This window comes from Antechinus flavipes, chromosome 2, assembly GCF_016432865.1.
Source record: "Antechinus flavipes isolate AdamAnt ecotype Samford, QLD, Australia chromosome 2, AdamAnt_v2, whole genome shotgun sequence".
Lineage (NCBI taxonomy): Eukaryota > Metazoa > Chordata > Mammalia > Dasyuromorphia > Dasyuridae > Antechinus > Antechinus flavipes.
Genome location: NC_067399.1, coordinates 20,559,046 through 20,578,333, shown reverse-complemented (window position 1 = coordinate 20,578,333; position 19,288 = coordinate 20,559,046). Strand labels below are relative to the sequence as shown.

The following is a 19,288-nucleotide window of genomic DNA, read 5'->3' as shown; positions in this document are numbered from 1 at the left end:
CCAGACTTCCTAGAATTTGCATGTGTACCATAGAACATAATAACACTGCTAGTCAGCTGGAGCTCTCCGCAATGTATGGGCTGGGAAAGCAGGACTATAATTCTGATGAGAACTATGATGAACTCGTAACTAGATAGGTACAGGGAAGATAAGTCACCAGAGTCACTGGTTTGACCAATGACCAGACTAACTTAAAATAGATCAGGTGAGACTGATGGAAAGGTTACATAGGGAGCTAGGTGATGATGCTAATGTTTACATGCAATGTGAATGTTGCATGTATCTGCATAAGTATTCATTGACTCACATTAGAATTGCTATTTTCTCTTTCTTTCTTTCTTTCTTTTTTTCTTTCTTTCTTTCTTTCCTGAGGCATTTGGGGTTAAGTGACTTGCCCAGGGTCACACAGCTAGGCAGTATTAAGTATCTGAGGCCAGATTTGAACTTATGTCCTCCTGACTTCACGGCTGGTGCTCTATCCACTGTACCACCTAACTGCCCTAAGAATTGCTATTTTCAATATACTTGCATTTTATTGTTTTTCTCTCTTTGTTTATTTGCTTTGTATTAACATCATCACAGGGATGTAGATATGTGTATTGTATAGTTGTTAACTGTTGTTAGTTTTATGCACAAAGGGGTTATATTTATCTAACCTGATGTTATTATTTCTTGATTTTTTTTCCTATTATGGATATTTAATTGAATTTATCAGATGAAAAGCTGTAACTGTAGCAATCCTAGAGGTTCAATACGCTTAGTTAAGAAAATTCCTAAAATCTTTAACATTCAGCTAGAGGTTTGGCTCTTAGTCCTAATTTCAATTTTTATCCTTAGCTATAGTCCTGGTCTTTTTATTTTTGAGACGAAAATCAGGATACAGGAGACATTTAAATAAAGGAAGTGAGCAGACTGTATCTATTTTAGGATCTGTTACTGGACAGGCTTAGGGAGAAAAATTTGGGGAAAGTGCAGGATTTTTCGGGAACTTTTCTTACTTCTCCAAAAGGGGTATAACTAGTAACTTCAGCCCATTTCTTCTGCTCTGAGATACACTTGAAGACCAAAGGCTCACTTTGATTTTTCCCTTTTTGGTCATAGCTCCTCTCCTTTTAGTCTTTCCTTCTGGCTTTCCCTTTTGCCAGGTGCTCCTGTGCCACTGAATTGAGTTTATTAAATCTGGGATGGTATACCGAGGGTGATGGCAGCTCTGGGGATGCTATTTTCCCATGGTTACTGCCTCAACTCTTGGAGTTCCCAGTCCTTCTCACTCTAGAGTTTGGAATTGAACAGAACAAAGAAAGTTAGCTCTGCATCAGAGCCAGGGCACCAATCCCAGAAAATATTCATCAACATTACTTGTGATGGACCTAATAGAATGGAGAGCATCATTTCACAGGCTACTTCAGCTATTCTGGGTCTAAATGTTACATAGGATAGAGTCCAATAATCATCCTCTGAGCAAATAAGATGTGTCAGGGTTGTAAATGTAGACCATTGTTGCTCAAGGACTTGGATCAATGAAGCACATGGCCTTAGGTAACAGGTAATCCAGATCTCAGATTTTCAGATGAGTAACTCAAGGCTTAGAGAGATGATTAAGTTATCAAACTGTGCACATCCTTTGATCCAACGTTGTTTCTCCTGGGTCTGGATCCCAAAGAAATCTTAAAGGAAGGAAAGGGACCCACATGCGCAGAAATGTTTGTGGCAGCCCTTGTGTAGTGGCAAGGAACTGGAAACTGGGTGGCTGGCCATCAGTTGGAGAATGGATGACTAAGTTATGGTATATTATTATATACCATGGAATATGGTTATGGAATATTATTGTTCTATAAGAAATGCTCCCCAGGATGAATACAGAGAAGCCTGGAGAGACTTACATGAACGGATGTTGACTGAAGTGAGCAAAACTAGGAGATCACTGTACACAACATCAATATTATACAATGATCAATTCTGATGGGCGTGGCTCTCTTCAACAGTGAGATGATTCAGACCAGTTCTAATGATCTTGTGATGAAGAGAGCCAGCTACACCCAGAGAGAGGATTGTGGAAACTGAGTGTGGATCACAACATAATATTCTCACTCTTTTTGTTGTTGTTTGCTTGGATTTTATTTTCTTTCTCATTTTTTTCTTTTTGATTTGATTTTTCTTTTGCAGCAAGATAATAGTATAAATATGTATGGATATATTAGATTTAATATCTATATTTTTACCATGTTTAACATATATTGAATTACTTGCTATCTAGGGGAGAGGGTGAGGGGAAGGGGAGGAAAATTTGAACACAAGGTTTTGCAAGAGTGAATGTTGAAAAATTATCCATACATGTGTTTTGAAAATTAAAAAGTTTTAATAAATGAAAATTACATCCTTTGCAAATGAATTATATTTAAGTGAGGCAGTCCTGGGCAGAGTCACTACCCTTACTCTTTCCTCCAGAGCCATCTGGGTCCAATGGCAAGATATAAATCAGCAAGACTGGAGATGGCCCCTGCTGCAGTGGAAGACTTTGGTCTCTAATTATAATTTTTGCTTCCCTTCTAATCTTGTCTGCATTAGTTTTGTTAGTACAAACCCTTTTTAACTTAATATAACCCAAATGATCTATTTGGTGTTCAATAATGATCTCTAGTTCTTCTTTGGACACAAATTCCTTCTTTCTCCATAGATCTGGGAGGTAAACTATTTTATGTTCTTCTAATTTGTTTATAATATCATTCTTTATGTCTACATCATGAACCCATTTTGACCTTATCTTGGTGTGTGGTATTAGGTGTGGGCAAATCCCTAGTTTCTGCCATACTAGTCGAGGATGTAATTTTTAAAAATATATTTTAAGGGCTGTATGGATTTCAGTGTTTATCATTATATTTTCCTTCTATCATGGGATCACAAAACTTGGAGCAAAAAGGAACCTTAGAGATCATCTCTTTCATGTTAGAATGTGAGCTTCTTTGAAGTAGGGACTGTCTTTTGTCTTTATTAGCATCTCTAGGGCTCAGTACATTGTTGGGTGTTTCATAATTTGTTTTTTATTTGGCTAATGGGCCAATTGCTTCACTTTGCAGATGAGCACATTTGACCCCCATTGGTATATTGGCTGGTTCGAAGGTCACATTGGCTGAATATAGATAGGTTGAGGTCCTCTGATTTGCTATGAAACACTTTTTCCTTTAATGTCTTGCTCCCTCCTTCTCTCCAACAAAAGCTTGACTCTTACCCAACTCTGGCGAAACTTCAGCATCATCTCCGATCCTGGCCCCTTCTTAGCTTGTTCTCTGGCTTATATCGCTCTTCCATTAACCATTCTGGATAGTATTCATGACTCTCAATGTACAGCAAGTGACTTTTTGCTAGGAAAATGGTGAGAGTTTGTGGTCTGCTTTCAAGATAGGCTTTTCCCTCACTCCATAGCCCTGCTCCTCTAAGGATTTCTGTATTACTGAACCGTCAGGGTTTAATTAGCCCCCAAACATTAGTAGAAATTATTTTCTAGATGAGTATTCTTTTAATGCACTTTATCAGCTATAGCAGGAAATCAAAGAGAAACCCAGTGCAAAATTTATTAATCTGAAGAAGAATAAATGGAAACCTCTTCAGGGCTGTAATCTATGGGTTTTTATTCCCAGATGAGCTGAATGAAGACATGGGATCACTTCTCCCTGGGCCATATTGCTATAGTTGTTCAGGGAATCTCTGACTCTGAGGTCACTAGTGATCTCAAAGGGGCAAGTTTCAAGAGCTAGGATGTGAACCAGAAGTCTGCAGCATGCAAAGGTGGACCTGTGGCTCTTCCTTAGGTCTGTGAAGGAGTCTCCTTCCTCGTGGCGGCTATTTACACTTCTAAGATGGCATCATGCTGTCAGAGGCCACATTTAGCGATTACTGGGCCCGGATTGAGGTGCTAAATGGGAGGGGAAATGTTTAGATGGGTGTTTGTGAGCTCAGAGCTTTGTGTCTGTCACCCAGCGGGGGTGAGCTCCTGAGACCAGACCAGTGTTAGGAATTCCAGGTCAACGATCAACAAGGAATCACGGAGGCACACCACTCTAAAAACAGAATCCAAGTTAAATAAAAAGATGTCTGTTTCCATTACTTTTCTGACATAAATCATTCAGATATTTCTTGTTCTAATACTTAGCAAGTTCAATGGAAGAGGTCCAAAAATCTAAATGACAGGAACTAAGTTTGAATTCCTGCTCAAGGGTTTGTGTTTATTTTTATTAATTGCTGGTAAAAAGAATGAGAATTCTCCCTTGGTTTTCACAGAAATGATCTTCAAAGAGAAGGAAAGTTCAGTTCCTGGATGTCAAGCTTTCCTGACTCATTTGATTACAAGCTGGGGGCCCTCTTTAATATTGGTGAATATTCTGGGTGAGTCTTGCCTCCCAGCCCTCTCTGTTCTTAAAACATTGCCAGCTCTAAACCTCTTTCTCTAGTCAAACTACCGAAGAGGACGTAAGATCTTGCCTGACATCTTCCCCCAACAGCTGATTGAGGTCTAGGTTCCTTTTTCCTAGGAATTATTTGTAGAGAAGTCACGATTTGCTCAGTTGCCATGACAAGAATTCTAGAAAAGACTCAGCAGGTAAAATTATTAATGTGGGAATCTATGAGAATCAGAACTAGAATTTAGGAATCCATATTGAGTTTACCAGAAAGAGACTCTCACCCACATGGGTGGAGATCCCCTGAAGGAACAAAAGGACAAGGATTCTACAGGCTCAATTTGGCAAGAAATAACTTGGGTAACCAAAGTGCCCAGAGTACCAGGTTTGGAGTCAGGAAGAGTCACTTTCCTGTGTTCAAATCTGGCATCAGACAGAGCTGTGGGACTCTGGGAGAGTCAAGCCCATTTCCCTGTTTCCACATCTGTGAAATAAGTTGGATAAAAAAGGCAATCCATTCTAGCATCTTTGCCAAGTTAAAACCCCAAATGAAGAGTCAGACATGACGAACAATGATTGGAGAATAACAAAAATTGTGTAGGGTCACCCTTGATTGAATAGGCTTTGTTATAAGGGTCTTGGTGGTAAGACTGGAGATATGTAACAGAAAAGGCAATTATTTGGGTTTTTTCTCTTAACTTTCCCTAACAGACAATTTCTTTTTAAATACTTGTTTCAGCAGAAAGAAAGATTACAGTGCTAGGGTAGGGCTGCAAAACAGACAGGGTGAGAAACAAAATAGAGGAACTACAGACAAAAGAGAATTGCATCAATTTTCTTGGCTCTGGGGCAGTCAGTCCGTTATCAAGTACGGTGGATTTTACCTTTGTAACATTTCTGGAATTGATTTCATCCTTACCTCCAACATTGCCCCCCCCTTTTTGGGCAGATGCCCATCACCTTACATCTGTACTCCCACGATTCCAGGAGTACCTACCCGTGGGTCTGACTGACCCAAATCTCTCCACATCCCAGTCCACCTTTCAAGTAATTTTTCTAAAACACAGGTCTGACTATGTCACTTCTCTATTCAGGAAACTCTATTGTTTTCTATTGCCTTCAGGATCTATTGTTTGATTTTAAAGCCTTTCAAACCTGACTTCCCACTATTTTCCATTTCTTCTTTCAGCATTTCTCTCCGCCCCCTGCTTCTGCTGAGTCTATCATCCAGTGACGATGACCTCTCTGTTGTTACTGGAATAAGATGTTCTAGTATAATATATGCATTGAGAAACAAAAAAAAAATCATGTGATTCATTTTATTGTGATATTTGTTTTATTGTGGTGAATCTGCAACTGAACCTGCAATATCACTCACCCTGATGACCCTTGACTCTGACCTTCCTCCACTAGTTCTTTTATTTCCAGGTTCCTCTTTTGAGACATCTAAAATATATGTAATTCTCCTCCTGATTGTCCCTCAGAGAAAAGAAAGAAGAAGGAAGTCTTTTCATCCTGAGACCGCCAGCCACCCTCCCTGTCTGTCATGTTCTGGCTCCTGGAGAATTCTGTACCAGGGCAGGTCCGTCTCACCTGCTCTATGCTGAACCAGCTTTTTGTTCCCATCTTTTCCTCTGGAGACCCTGAGAAGTTCCTGCCTCTGTCTATCACCATTCTCCCTCCCATTTTTAAAGTAGTCTCTAAGCAGATATAGCTAGAGAATTAATTTTTCTACAACAAAAGTCTACTACTTTTCTAATAGCAAAAATTCCTGATTTGGGGCTGAATGTTTCTGTACCTTTTTTGCTTCCCATTTGACATCAGTGACCCCCCAGGAAGAGCAGGTCAGAGTTTCCCTGGGAGTCCTAAGGATGGGAAGCAGACATGCCAGTAAAGAGTGCATCCATGGGCAGTTTGCTTGTCTTCTCTGCAGGCTGGTCTTAGATTTTAGGGACAGGGATAGAGGCTCCCCTTCGCTTGTGGGGCTTCTTGATTGTTTTCATAATGATTTGCTGAATTAGGGTCATTCACTGGAGCTGAATGAGAGCTCACTCTATGTGAGTTTTAGAAATTTGAAATAAAAAAGGGCTTAGTTTCTCCTGGTGTTTCTCTTTGGTGATATGGTCTCTTCAAAAGAGCAATTATATGACAACTGGGCATCTAAAAATGGACTGGAGAAAAGGAGAGAAATCTATACCTAAGACTTGGGTTTTCAGATGAGATTTATTAAAAGATGCTCTGGAGCATTATTCAAGTCTTGAGAAGCCTGGAAACAAGAAAAGGATGCTGTAAAGCTTCAAAGCATCCAGATTGGAGCATGATGTGAAAACGACTTCAAAGATGGCCTTTTGTGCAAGGGAATGCGTTATCCCTCATGTCCACGGCCTTTGGAGAAACTTACCACAACATGGTGATCCCCAGCTCCTACTGAGAGCAAATGTGGCATCTTTTACTCTTCTCTTGAGTTTTTAATTTAATGGCCCAGGAAGGTTGTGATCTGGAGGTGGGAGTGGGTTTGATGCTGAGGCAGATTAAGTTGCTGTGGGGCTCCTTTCAGATGCAACAATTCAGAGTTGGCAGGATCAACAAGTTTGGTGGTCCTTCTATAGAGTTTGAAGAGTTCCATTATTAGACCACCAGATGGTTGGGGAATCAGTCTACCAGGATCTTACAAGATGATTGCGGTTGCTATTTTCCTTCCTCCCCTCCAGACTCACACAGTGTTAAAATAAGGAGCTGGAGCACAATCTATCATACTTCAGATGAACTAAAAGAAGTCAGGAGTAGCAATCGTGATGATAGACAACGCGACAATAAAAATAGGCTAAATGGTTGAATTAAAAATAATAAAGAGAGAAACATTCCATTGTTTTTCACTTATTTTGACTCTTCTTGAACCCATTTAGGATTTTCTTGGCAAAGATATTGGAGTAGTTGGCCATTTCCTTCTCCAGCTTATTTTACAGATGAAGAAACTGAGGCAGACAGGGTTCAGTGACTCCCTCAGGGTCACACAGCTGGTAAGTATCTGAAGCCAAGGGAAGTCTTCCTGGCTCCAGGCCCATCACCATGCACTAGTGCATAGTGACCAGTTTATCTCTTGCCAAATTGAACCTGCATAAGCCTTGTCCTGTTAAGGAGTCCCTACCCATGTAGGTGGGATTCTCTTGCTAACAAACTCAATAAACCTAAGTGGATTCCTAAATTTCTGGTTCTGCTATGTTCCAGCGTGGACAATTTTATTATTCACTGTGCCTCCTAGCTGCCTATAGACATGTATATAAATATAGATCAATAGATATAGATGTAGGTATCTATCAATCTATATACACCTAGTTCATACACATGCAAATTTCCATATATAGATGTATACGTTCATAACGCAGAAAAGACTATAGATCTGGAATAGGCTCAAAGCCAGGCTCTGCCTTTCACTACCTGTGATTAAAAAAAAAAAACTCATTTAGCTCCAGGAGCCATGAAGTCAATCTTTGAGTAGGAAAGCAGGATTGAATGATGTGCTGGGCTTTTCATAGAGACCTCCTTTTATTAATGTGTGAGTGGTAGCTTCCTTAACTCTGTGTAAGACTAAGTGAGCTGAGCAGAAAGAATTAGTATTATAGGGGAAATAGAGGGAAAAAAAGAAAGAGTAGGATTAAACTGTGGCAGAGAAAAGAGAAATAAAGGATGACCACTGGACCCTACAAGCATCTCAGGGAAGAAAACATGGGTTAAAACCACCAATTGGTTTTCTAGGACTGAGGCAAATTCTAAGAAAAGCTCTTCTCTTTCCCCCGATTTCCCTCAGAGTGCTTCTCCATTATAATATGTTCTGTTTATTTCTTTACTCAAATATTTTTGATAACCTGAATTTTATTTGAACCCTAAAGAAACCAATTCAATTTAATAAATATTTATAAAACACTTACTAATAAATATTTATAAAGTAAGTGCTGCATAGTAGCACAGAACTGTGCTAAATTCTGGGAATACAAATAAAAAAAAGAAAGACAGTCACTTGTCCTCAAGGAGTAAGAGTCTTTGAATCTCATGGCTGCAGTCACCATCTGCAATGATCTTTAAGTCTAAGAATGTAAAATCTGACACCGCTTCCATTTCTTCTCCCTCTATTTGCCAGGAAGGGATGGGCCCAGATGCCAAGATCTTACTTCTTAATGTTAAATTTCAAGCCAGCTTTTATACCCTCCTCTTTCACCCTCATGAAGAGGCTCCATAACTCTTCTTCACTTTTTGCCATCAGAATGGCATCATCTGGATATATGAGAGTATTGATATTTCTCCCAACAGCCTTAATGTCAGCGTTCGATTTATCTAGCCTGGCACCTTGCATGATGTACTCTGCATAAAAGCTAAATAATATGGTGACAATATACAGCCTTGTCAAATTTCTATTCTGTTCATAAATAATCAGTGTTCTTTGTTTGGTTCCAACTTCTTGGCCCAGATAATAGGTTTGTCAGGAACATGATGCTCGATGGAGCAAACACAGCTATTGATGGAAAATGAAGAGTTAGCTGGAAAGTTTTGAGTTCTCTATAAAAGAAGGCTTTGGGAGAAGGGTAGCTCTCCAACTGCAGCTCTTGGGGGGAAAGGGTGGAGCATCAAAAACTGAATCCATTGTAAAGTGATGAGATTTTGGTGATCAGCTTTTCTTAATTGAATCCAAGAAGAGCCACTGATGGAAAAAGCTTCTCAGCCAGAGGTATATACAAATTTAAATTAGGGCAGAGAACCAAACCTTTGTCTAAATGTTGGGAATTTTCCTAACTGGGGGTTCTGACCAATTGTAATTGGACTCCCAACTTTTTGCAGCAGAAGAGGGAACGCTACAGACCAGAGGGAGTGATGTATTGCCTCAAGACTTTTTTTTTGTACTAGTTAGATCTCCAAAGACAAGTTTAAGTGTTAAGAAGGAAATGATCTTCAGCAGAGAGAAGCATATCTACTAGTGCAAGGACCAGTTCTTGCTTTTTGGTCATTGATGCAGGGCACACAGATGAATGTAGGGAAAAAACTGGTGTGAACTGGGAAACACAAGCCTTGTTCTGCTACAAGCCTTATTCAGTGGCAGGTATCATACTGAAAATATGGATTAAGTAAAAAAAAAATGCAAATAGATTAAAGAAGCAATGTTTCCTCTTCCTAACTAAAAGATGTGGACCTTGAAACCTTGACTAGTATTAAACAAATTTGTTTTCCAAATGAGTACCACCATTGTCCGGGGTGGCTATGATACTTCCCCCCACCTGGTCTGCTAAATAAAAACTCTATCATGTCCTTTGTAGATTTTCTAAAGAACCTGTAGCCTAAAATACCATCTCCATTGTGAAACTCCCTTATGTTTTACCGTCACCATCACCTTCTAAACATCTTTATTAGATCAGTCTAGTAAGATTATATTTGTATTGTGACTTCTCTCCCCACTCCCTTGAATGCGGCATCTGTGTATGCTCTTATTTAAAATGAAAATGCAATTCATTTAGCCTATTCTTGCTTCATTTGCTGGATGTGTCCAACGAAGGAGTCAGACAAGTTGAATCCAGCTTTAACTCTATGATCCTGAATATTAAATTACCCTCCTCCTGCATCCCAGAAGCCCCCCTGGGACACCTCTCCTCCATCCTATGGCACTTTTGTGTCTCTCAGCCCCCCACGAACCTCAGTGATGGAGGAGCAGCAGGTCAGTGCTGTCTTTAGGGACTCTAATGGTGAAGGTAGAGATGCCAATAAATGGGCATCCATGGGCTACTCTGCCAGGCTGGTCTTGGATTGCAGGGGACAGAGACAGAGGCTACCCTTCAGCTGAAAGACTTGGTTGTTTTCATAATGAGTTGTGGGATTAGGGCTACACATTGAATGGAGGCTCACTCTGTGTGAGTTCAAGGAATTTAAAATGAGGAGACTTGACCAGTTTTTTCTACCTTTCAATATCAATAGAGCATCCTAGGGGAGAGAAAAGAGCTGCCAGATACTGTGTGGCCGCAGGTCAAAAACCAAGGTCCTCTTCTCAGGCACCATCTCCCCCAGGAACCAGCTCAACCCAAGATCCTTTGGGACTGCAGTACCTCTCGACATCTTGCTCTGATTCCAGTTCATGCTTTGCAGCCATAATTGAGAGGAATGATTGATAATGAGACAGAGGAGATAGGATCTGTTTTTCACCCACAACTGCTTATTCTAACTGTTGAGATGGGCAGGTAAGCCCACCAGTTTAGGAGTGATGGAGCTCCCCCACCATTGGTTAGTCTTCCAACTCAGTTCTCACAGCCTAGAAAGCAACCCTCGGTGGTAATGTGGTCTGGCAATGATTTCTGTGGGTGCGGTAGTGATAGCTTCCGAAGGCCACCAAAGTCCTTGGTTCAACATGAGAGACAGATAGGATTTTATCAGTGGAATTGTCCTTAAACAAGAAACATGATCATCTCCTTTGCTGCTGCATCCTCAAGACTATGGCATCCATATATGATATGGCTTACAGGTGAAAGCTTCTCTATAGGGTTTCCCATTGTAGTTTTCATTCATTCATTCATTCATTCATTTGTTTATTTCTGTAATGTAATATGGATCAAGTGACTTGTCCATGACTTACAAGCTGAAAGCTTCTTTATAGGGTTTCCCATTATGGTTTTCATTCATTCACTCATTAATTCATTTATTTATTTTTGTGATGCAATATAGATCAAGTGACTTGACCAGAGTCACACAGAAAGTATCAAGTGTCTGAGACCACATTTGAACTCAAGTCCTTCTGATCCGGGTCATAATCTATCCACTGTGCAACCTAGCTGCCCTTTATTTTTATTCATTCATTCATTAATTCTAATTTTTTAGCTTCTTATTTGCAAAATATACGCATAGACAGTTTTCCTTGTAAAACCTTGTGCTCCAAATTTTTTCTCCCTTCCTTCCTCCATTCCCTCTGTTAGACAGCAAGTAACCCAATATATGTTAAACATGAGCAATTCTTCTCTACATATTTCCACAGTTATCATGCAGCACAAGAAAAATCAGATCAAAAAGGAAAAAAAATGAGAATGAAACAAAAAGCAAGCAAGCAGCAACAAAAAGGTGAAAATACTGTACTGTGATCCACATTCAGTTCCCACAATTTTCTTTCTAGATGCAGATGGCTCTCTCCATCATTGTCTTTATTTATTTAAAAAAAATCTAAGATTGCATTAAGATTTTTTTTAACAAGCTATCTGTGCTGTTTCCCTCATTACAAAGGAAGGTGTCCTAAAACAAGGATGTCTTACTTTTTGATTAGTACCCAGAGCACTTAGCATTTGCCCATTCTAAGCCATATAATGATAACTCCCTCCAATTCATTCATTTCTACTTTTCTAATGGAATAGAAACTCCTGGAGGGTGGTGATAAAAAGCCGTGGGGTTCTTGAATTCACTGCAAGAAACTCTGGCTAGGAGATAGACCGTCACTGGGAAATTTTGGGGTTTGTAGAAAACAAACAATGACAATAACAACAATATGATAATAAGATTACAAAGCACATATTGTGTCTTTTGATCCTCAATGACTGTGAGAGAGATATGCCGTGATTATCCCCATTTTACAGCTTAGGAAACTGAGGCAGACGACAGTTAAGTGACTTGCCCAGTTAGTAGATGTCCGAATCTGGATTTGAACTCAGCTTTATCTGATTCCAGATTAACTACGTAGCTACCTGCTAGTTGGACTCCCTGGTGCCAGGGAGGAAAAAAGCAATGTGGAATTGGGTATATGGGTGCCAAGGAGTGCCCATTCACTAGGGCTAGTTGGGTTTTTGGGGTCAGGAGGTCGTCTGTGAGTAGAATAATCAGCTTAAGATTTGAGTAAAGATGGAGCTGCTATTGGTAACCTCCTGTAGGGTGGAAAAATCTGGGAAGACCAGCCTAAGGCAAACTGCCCAGGTTGGGGGGTGGGGTCCATAACGGAGGTGGGGGCAGGAACCTCTGAAGCTTACTACTTCATCTGTAGAGACCTCAGGGGAATGGAGTAACCAGCTATGAAAAACGCCAGTGGGGATCCTCATAGATGAACCAAAAACCCCAATAATAATGATTCACATTTGCCATTATGCCTCGTGAGATCCATAAACCTTTTGCCCTGGTTTTTATTCCTGTTGAGTTATTTTCAGTTGTGTCTGACTCTGTGATTTTCTTGACAAAAACATTGACGTGGCTTGCCATTTTATTCTCTTGCTCATTATACAGATAAGGAAACTGAGGCAAATGGGGTAAGTGACTTGCCCAGAGTCACCCAGCTAAGGAGGCCAAATTTGAACGCAGGAAGATGCACCTTCCCAGCTCCAGGTCTAGCACTGGTCACTATGGCACCGTCTCTCTGTCCTGGTTTTCCCAGATCCTTGAAAGATTTCCCCCTTTGAGAGGGAGCCCACTTCCTGGAAACAGCATCCTTGGGTACCAGGGCCCTTTACAAGTGGATGCGTGTTGTGGAAATGAAGGCACTGGAAGTCAGGAAACAGGCATTTTAGTTCCCAGCTTACAGAGTCCCTGCATGACCTGAGACACTGTTATTTTTACCACTGGGGGCTTCGGTCTTTTCATCTGTAAAGTTCCAGTTCTAGGGTTGGGCCAGACAGATGGTCTTAAAAGTCCCTTTCTCTAACAGTCTGTGATTGCGAGGAGGGGTTAGTGTGAACTTGAGTGGCCAGGGAAGCTTTGGAGAGGAGGAGTCTGGGAAGGAGGAGGAAGGATGCTCCAGCAAAGAACAGCAGAGATGCCATGGTCTGGGTCTCTGTGCGCACAATCTTTGCTCAAACTTAAAGGGAGAGAGCTGACTAGCGTTTTAGGCAGGGTGGGGAGATGAGGGTGGGGGAGAGAAGGTGTTTCCGTAGTTATAGGTCAGTTGCTTAAAATGTCTCCTAGATACTGCTAACTGTATTTCTCAGGAACTCACTGAAACAAAGGGCAAAAAAAGAAACCAGAAAACATTTGCATATAGGATAAAAAGGGACCCCAGCAGCCAAGGTCAGGGAGGAAGACAAAAGAAAAACATGATTCACACAGCATGTGGCAACGGGCCCACGCCACCCACGGCCAGGCTCCCGAAGGCCAGCAGCGCGTTCTTGCTCAGAATCCCAGGATGGCAGAGCTGGAGGGAATTTGGAAGGGCTTCCTTGGTCTGATGAAGCTTGTGGGTGCCTTCTCGTAAGAGAGGTGCCGAATACATAAAATGAGAGCTGTCTGATTAGCGAAGAAATCATTACATCAAAATAGTTATTAATTAATTCTTAATTAATTAAATTAATTTTTAAAAATTAAATAAATAAATAAAAAACTGATGGATTCTGATTAAGCACCATTAATATTGTCTCATTTTACAGCAGAGGAAACTGAGGTTGAGATGAATCGACTTGTCCCAGACCGGAACTACTAAGAAATATCAAAATCAAGGATTAAACCTAGATATTGACTCTGTCTTTGGATACACGCTCCCTTCCCCGCCATGCTTCCTCTCCAAAAAAGGGGAAAGTGTGGGAAAAAAAAGGATGATGGGTAGAAGAGAAAGTGGCCAAGGGAAGAGAATATGGAGATTCTGATGAAAAGAAGGATAGAGGGAAGGGGGTTCCCAATCATTGTAACAGACTTTGAGTTACTCATTTCAAATGATAATACTATAACAATGATATAAGGTTGGCTAATCAGGGAAATCCCTTCATTAAAGTCCTCTGAGTACATTATGTAGTTTCTCTATCTGTTTGTAGGTTACTCTCATTTTTTTTTTGCATTTTATGAATTTTCTGTGAATCAACATTAAATCTGTCCCATATACTTGTTCACTTTAATGCTTATGTGGCACCTGGAACCTCATTCTTCTACATCTGTAGTAACCTAGAAATGAAATAGTTCATCAGAGTAAACTCATTTGAGGACAACAGGACCAAAGATGCTCTTTGACCAAATGTTCTTGGGTCAGCTCCCGGTCAATCCATGGGAATTGGAAATTTTGGTGTCGTGGTGGAGGGGGAAGGGTTGAGGGATGGACCATAGGGCCCTAAAAACAATAAAAATAATCAGGTTTCTGTAGGACTTTAAGGTTTGCAAAGCACATTTCTCACAACAGCTGTGTCTTATGGGTAAAGCCAACATTTTAAGCCCATTTTACTGATGATGAAACCAAGACTCTAAAAGTCAAAGTGATTTATCTTTGATTACACAGCTTGTGTTTAAATCTTGACCACTGCCCAAAGCAGAGTTGATTTTTCCTCTCATTCACAGAGTTGGGCAATAGTTTTTTTCTGATTTGAACAAGAAATGTCCAGCGTAACTGGTGTAGTTACAACAGATCCACGACATTTTTTTTTATGTTTGAATATGTTATGGATCTGCGACTGTTGACCTGGATAGACCCAAGTAGATCACAATCCACAGACATTGGTAGCTGGCCTTTGAAAGTCTCTGTGTCAGGGGCAGTGAGGTGGCGCAGTGGATAGGAAGGACCTGAGTTTAAATCTGATCTTAGACACTTAATACTTCCTAGCTGTGTGACCCTGGGCAAGTCACTTAACCCCACTTGTCTCAGTAAAAAAATTAAATTAAATTAAAAAGCTTAAAAGAAAGAAAATTTCTGTGTCCGACCTAACCCGAGCTTCTGTGGCTTCCCTGAATTGGCTGATCCATGACGGGAGAGGAGACATGGTCTGTGGCTGAGTTAAATTTAATGGAAGCCTTTCCCATGCTGGGAGGGCCATAGAGCCTTGTTCCCCTGGCAGGGCTACAAGAATCCAGGACAGCCATTGAGGCGTCTAAGGGGGCTTCAGCATGGACATTCATTATAATACCACAAAGTTTTTACTGGCTTGAAATCCCCATCATGAAGTTACTCTGGATTGTTAGACCGAGGGGTGGAGAATCGTTTCTGGAAATCCCCTTCTGAGAACACGCATTCTGGCATCAGAGATCTGTGAAGGGGCCCTGGAGGCTGTAGATTCTGCTTCCCTCACCAGGAGTTTGGCCCCTGCTGTGATTATCTAGTAGCTTTCTATTTCAATTGCTCATTATGGGTAACGGGGTCCTAAGCCCAGCTGTTGTCAGCCAGCCAGAGCTCTGGGCTTCCTGGGACAAAGCTCCTGCTGCTCCCCCTAGTTCCAGCCCTCCTCGAATGTGGGCTCAGGATGTGGGCTCGCCGAGGCTGCTGACTATTTATTGCCCCTCAGAAGTTAAGGCACCGTGAACGGCGTTCCAGAGCCCCAGTTCTCCAAGTCCTTCCCCGAACCCGAACAGCCTTCTCCCTGGGGACCCAGCCGAGACAGCTATGCTCCACTGACCGTGCTGGGTGGCCGGCCCCTCTCGGCTTCCTGCTGTTCTGGCTGAGCCCCAGTGAAGAGAAAGGGGGAGCCGCGCTCACCAGTGAACCACCTGCCCCTGAGCCCGATGCCCTGAGAGAGAGAGAGTGCCAGAGCCAGCAGGATGAACAGAGGTGATTATGAGAATGTTAGCCTAGGGAAGCCATCACCTCGGCCCCTGGGTAAGTTAATCCCCAGTCCTACTTTCCCTCCTCCCATCTCAGAAGGCTTTCAGCCACTCTGTCCTCCACGCTGAGTCTCTGGGGCACGTGGGAAAGAGATTTTGGGAGGGAATCAGCCTTCAAGGACGGGAATCAGAGGATCGGCCTTTCCTGCCAGAAACGGATTGATTGATCATTGAAGCTGATCGATAGCTAAGGCTGCTGTCCAAGACGGAGATGCTTGAGATGGGGGGAGTCTGTGCCCGGGGAGGGAGGAGCTGATCTTCTCCGGGCTGTCCGAAGAGGAGCTGGGGTTCAGGTTGGCTTTAAGCAAACCTCTGTGTGCCCTTACGTGAGAGATCTATGGCCGTCTGTCTCATTAGGATGGGATCCCCTTGAGGGCAGATAACAGGCTTTTTCCCTTTGTCCCTCTGGCACAGTGTCTGGCTGTGCACAGATGCTTGTTGACTTGACGCTGACCTCTCTCCTTCCCAGGACAGTTTCTCAGGATAGAGCCACGTCCAGCCTCCAGGACTTCCCCCATGGCCCGGGCAGCCCTGGTGCTCCTGACTCTGGCCTTGCTGGCCTCCCTCAGCGCCATCGTCATTCTTTGTAAGTCTCTGGAGAGTTTGCCCCTCTGCGCCGCGTTCCTCCCCTTTTGCCATTTTCTGGGGCCATTTTTGCCTCATTAAGCTCCAAGGGATTTGGAATAATTCACTTGCCCCATCTCCCCTCTAAAATTCGAAGCTACTTTTGAGACAATAACAAAAGCCAGTATGGATACAGGGAGGTCCCAGTGAGTGTGAACGAGGAGTCCCCTCATCCACATGAATTGGCAGCCAGCAGTTTGTAAAGTGCTTTGTGTGTATCATCTAATTTGGTTCTGGAGGATGCAATGATAATGCTCCACTTTTAGCTGAGGATAAAGTGACTTCTTCAGGGTGACACGATTAACAGGTACAGCAAATGTCTGGGACTGGATCTGAATCCAGGTCTTCCTGGCCCCAACTCTCAATCTTGCTTCTTCTGTGTGTCTAGAACAAGGCCTGGTACTAACTGGCACTTAATAAATGCTGATTGTAAAGCATTGTAAAGAGTGCTGGGTTTGGAGTTAGTCTTGGGTTCTCTTCTTGGCTTTACTCCCTACCGCTGGTAAGATTTCACGCAAAGGAATATATTCTTTCTAGATCTCAGTTTCCTTATCTATAAAATGAGAAAAAATCTGTAAAAAAAATCTGTAAAAATCTGTAAAATTTGATTTAGATAAAAGAACTAAAAGGCATTTATAGGGCTTCTAGGAGAGCCATAGTGCACAGAGCGTCAGGTGTGCAGTCAAGAGCACTCATCTTCATGAGTTCAAACCCAGCCTTAGACCCTTAGATAGCCATGTGACTTTGGGCAAGTCACTTCACCCTGTTTGCCTCAGTTTCCTCGTCTGTAAAATAAGCCGGGAAGGAAATGGCAAACAGCTCTGGTATGTTGGCCAAGAAAACCCCATCGGGATTATGGAGATGACTGAAATGACTCAATGGCAACTAAAAACATTTATCAAATTTTTACTATTATAAATCACTGTGCTAATCTATAAATATATTTAAAAAAAAGATATTACCTATTCTCAAGAAGCCTAACTCTTTTTTTTTTAATTAAAATTTTTTATTTACAAAGCATATGCATGGGTAATTTTTCAGCATTGACCCTTGCAAAACCTTCTGTTCCCACTTTTCCCCTCCCTTCCCTCACCCCCTCCCCCAGATGTTGAATAGTCCAATACATGTTAAATATGTTAAAATATATGGTAAATCCAATATATGTAGATATATTTATACAGTTAGCTTGAGAAGCTTAACTCCTAATCAGGAGTGATCACACAGAGAGGGGAATGCTTGGCTTGGAAGTCATAGGAATGTGCTTTGATGTAGTCTACTCTAAATTTATGGTTCTAAACAGAAAATTTCATTTGTTGAAGATTTGGTTGCCAAGGAAACCCATTCCAGTGGGTTTTATCCTTTGTACCCAACCCCCCCTTTTTTTGTATGGTTTTCAGAGAGAATTGTTCCTTTTGGTGAGATGGTGCAGGAGCTGGACCTGTGCTTTCACCAGGATGGATACTCCCAGTGTGGAGGCTTCTTCCACTGATGTACTCTGTAACGTGCAGTCTTTGAGAGTAGTCTGGTGAGCCGAGAAGTTAAGTGAGCCTTAGGGAGACTCTAAGCCCGACTGACTCTATCCACTGTGCCATGTAATCTTTCTATAAAGGTGGTCTAGGCAACTTCCTTTGGGGAAGAGAATGAGGTGAATGAAGGAAGCCAAGATGTCCAGGTCATGTAGGTCATAGATAGAAATTGTGGTTTCAATAGCCATCTCTTCCCCTTTGGAGCCAGATTCTTTTCACCAAATCTGGACCTTGGCGAGCTTGCCCATGAGGGATATGCACTGATAGAGTCCAGTCACTCCCATGCTCACGCCCGCTCCAAACGGAAGGAACCGAAGGGCTTCCGAGAAAGCCGAACACGCTAAGATTCCCGGGGGCCTCTCTCCTGAGATCTGGGTCTCCTTGAAATCGGACACTGCCCAGACTTAACTGTTCAATCTATTAGATTTCCAGGTGGAGACCTGCACTGGCAGTGAGGAGGTCCAGTGGAAGGCTTGCCTGGACAACATTACCACCCTGACTTCAGAGATGCAGATGTTAAGAAGTCATCTCAAAAGTCCCAGGGTCCAGACATTAGAGTACCGGGAGACCAGTGATGGTTTGGAAGCTGTCACAGCATCAAGGCTAAAGGGCCATCTGGAGACCATGACCATGCTCCCTGTCACCATGCTCCAAGTGCAGACCGAGGCTCCTGAAGTAGATCCTGAGACACCAGAAAGTACCACGGAGGACGACCTGGAGTTAGGGAGGGTCACTGAGCCTCCTGGAGGCCCTATTATGAAGGACCTGGAGTTTGAGAGGGTCACTGAGCCTCCTGAAGGCCTTATTGAGAAGGACCTAGAGTTTGAAAGGATCACTGAGCCTCCTGGAGGCCCCACAGAGGAGGACCTGGACTTGGGAGGAGTCACAGAGACACCTGAAATCCAGGTGGAGAAGGTCCCAGCAAGTGGGATGGATGTGAAAATGTTAAGAGACCTTCTGGAAACTGCATATACCTCCTACAATGCAGTGAGAGATGAGTATAGTATGTTCACGAGATCCTATGGGACTGGGGAACTTTCTTCTATATTTTCAGCATTTTAACTCCTAACAATAGTTGCCATTTGCATAAAGGTTAAAGGCTCACAAAGGGCTTTTAAAAATCATCTAGTTTTCAACATCTTAATGGGCGTGATTAATATTAGAATCATACATTTGGAGCTGAAAAAGACCTTGGAGGTGGGCTAGTCATGAATGGAGGGCTGGGTT

General features: G+C 42.2%; 1 long non-coding RNA gene across 1 annotated transcript; it reads left to right on the top strand.

Moving 5' to 3' along the window:
* The first annotated feature begins 7,308 nt into the window (after window positions 1-7,308).
* LOC127547373 (uncharacterized) lies at window positions 7,309-14,116 on the top strand. The gene is made up of 2 exons (XR_007950168.1): window positions 7,309-7,417; window positions 13,763-14,116. It is a non-coding gene; the product is annotated as an uncharacterized LOC127547373 (long non-coding RNA).
* Window positions 14,117-19,288: the final 5,172 nt, after the last annotated feature.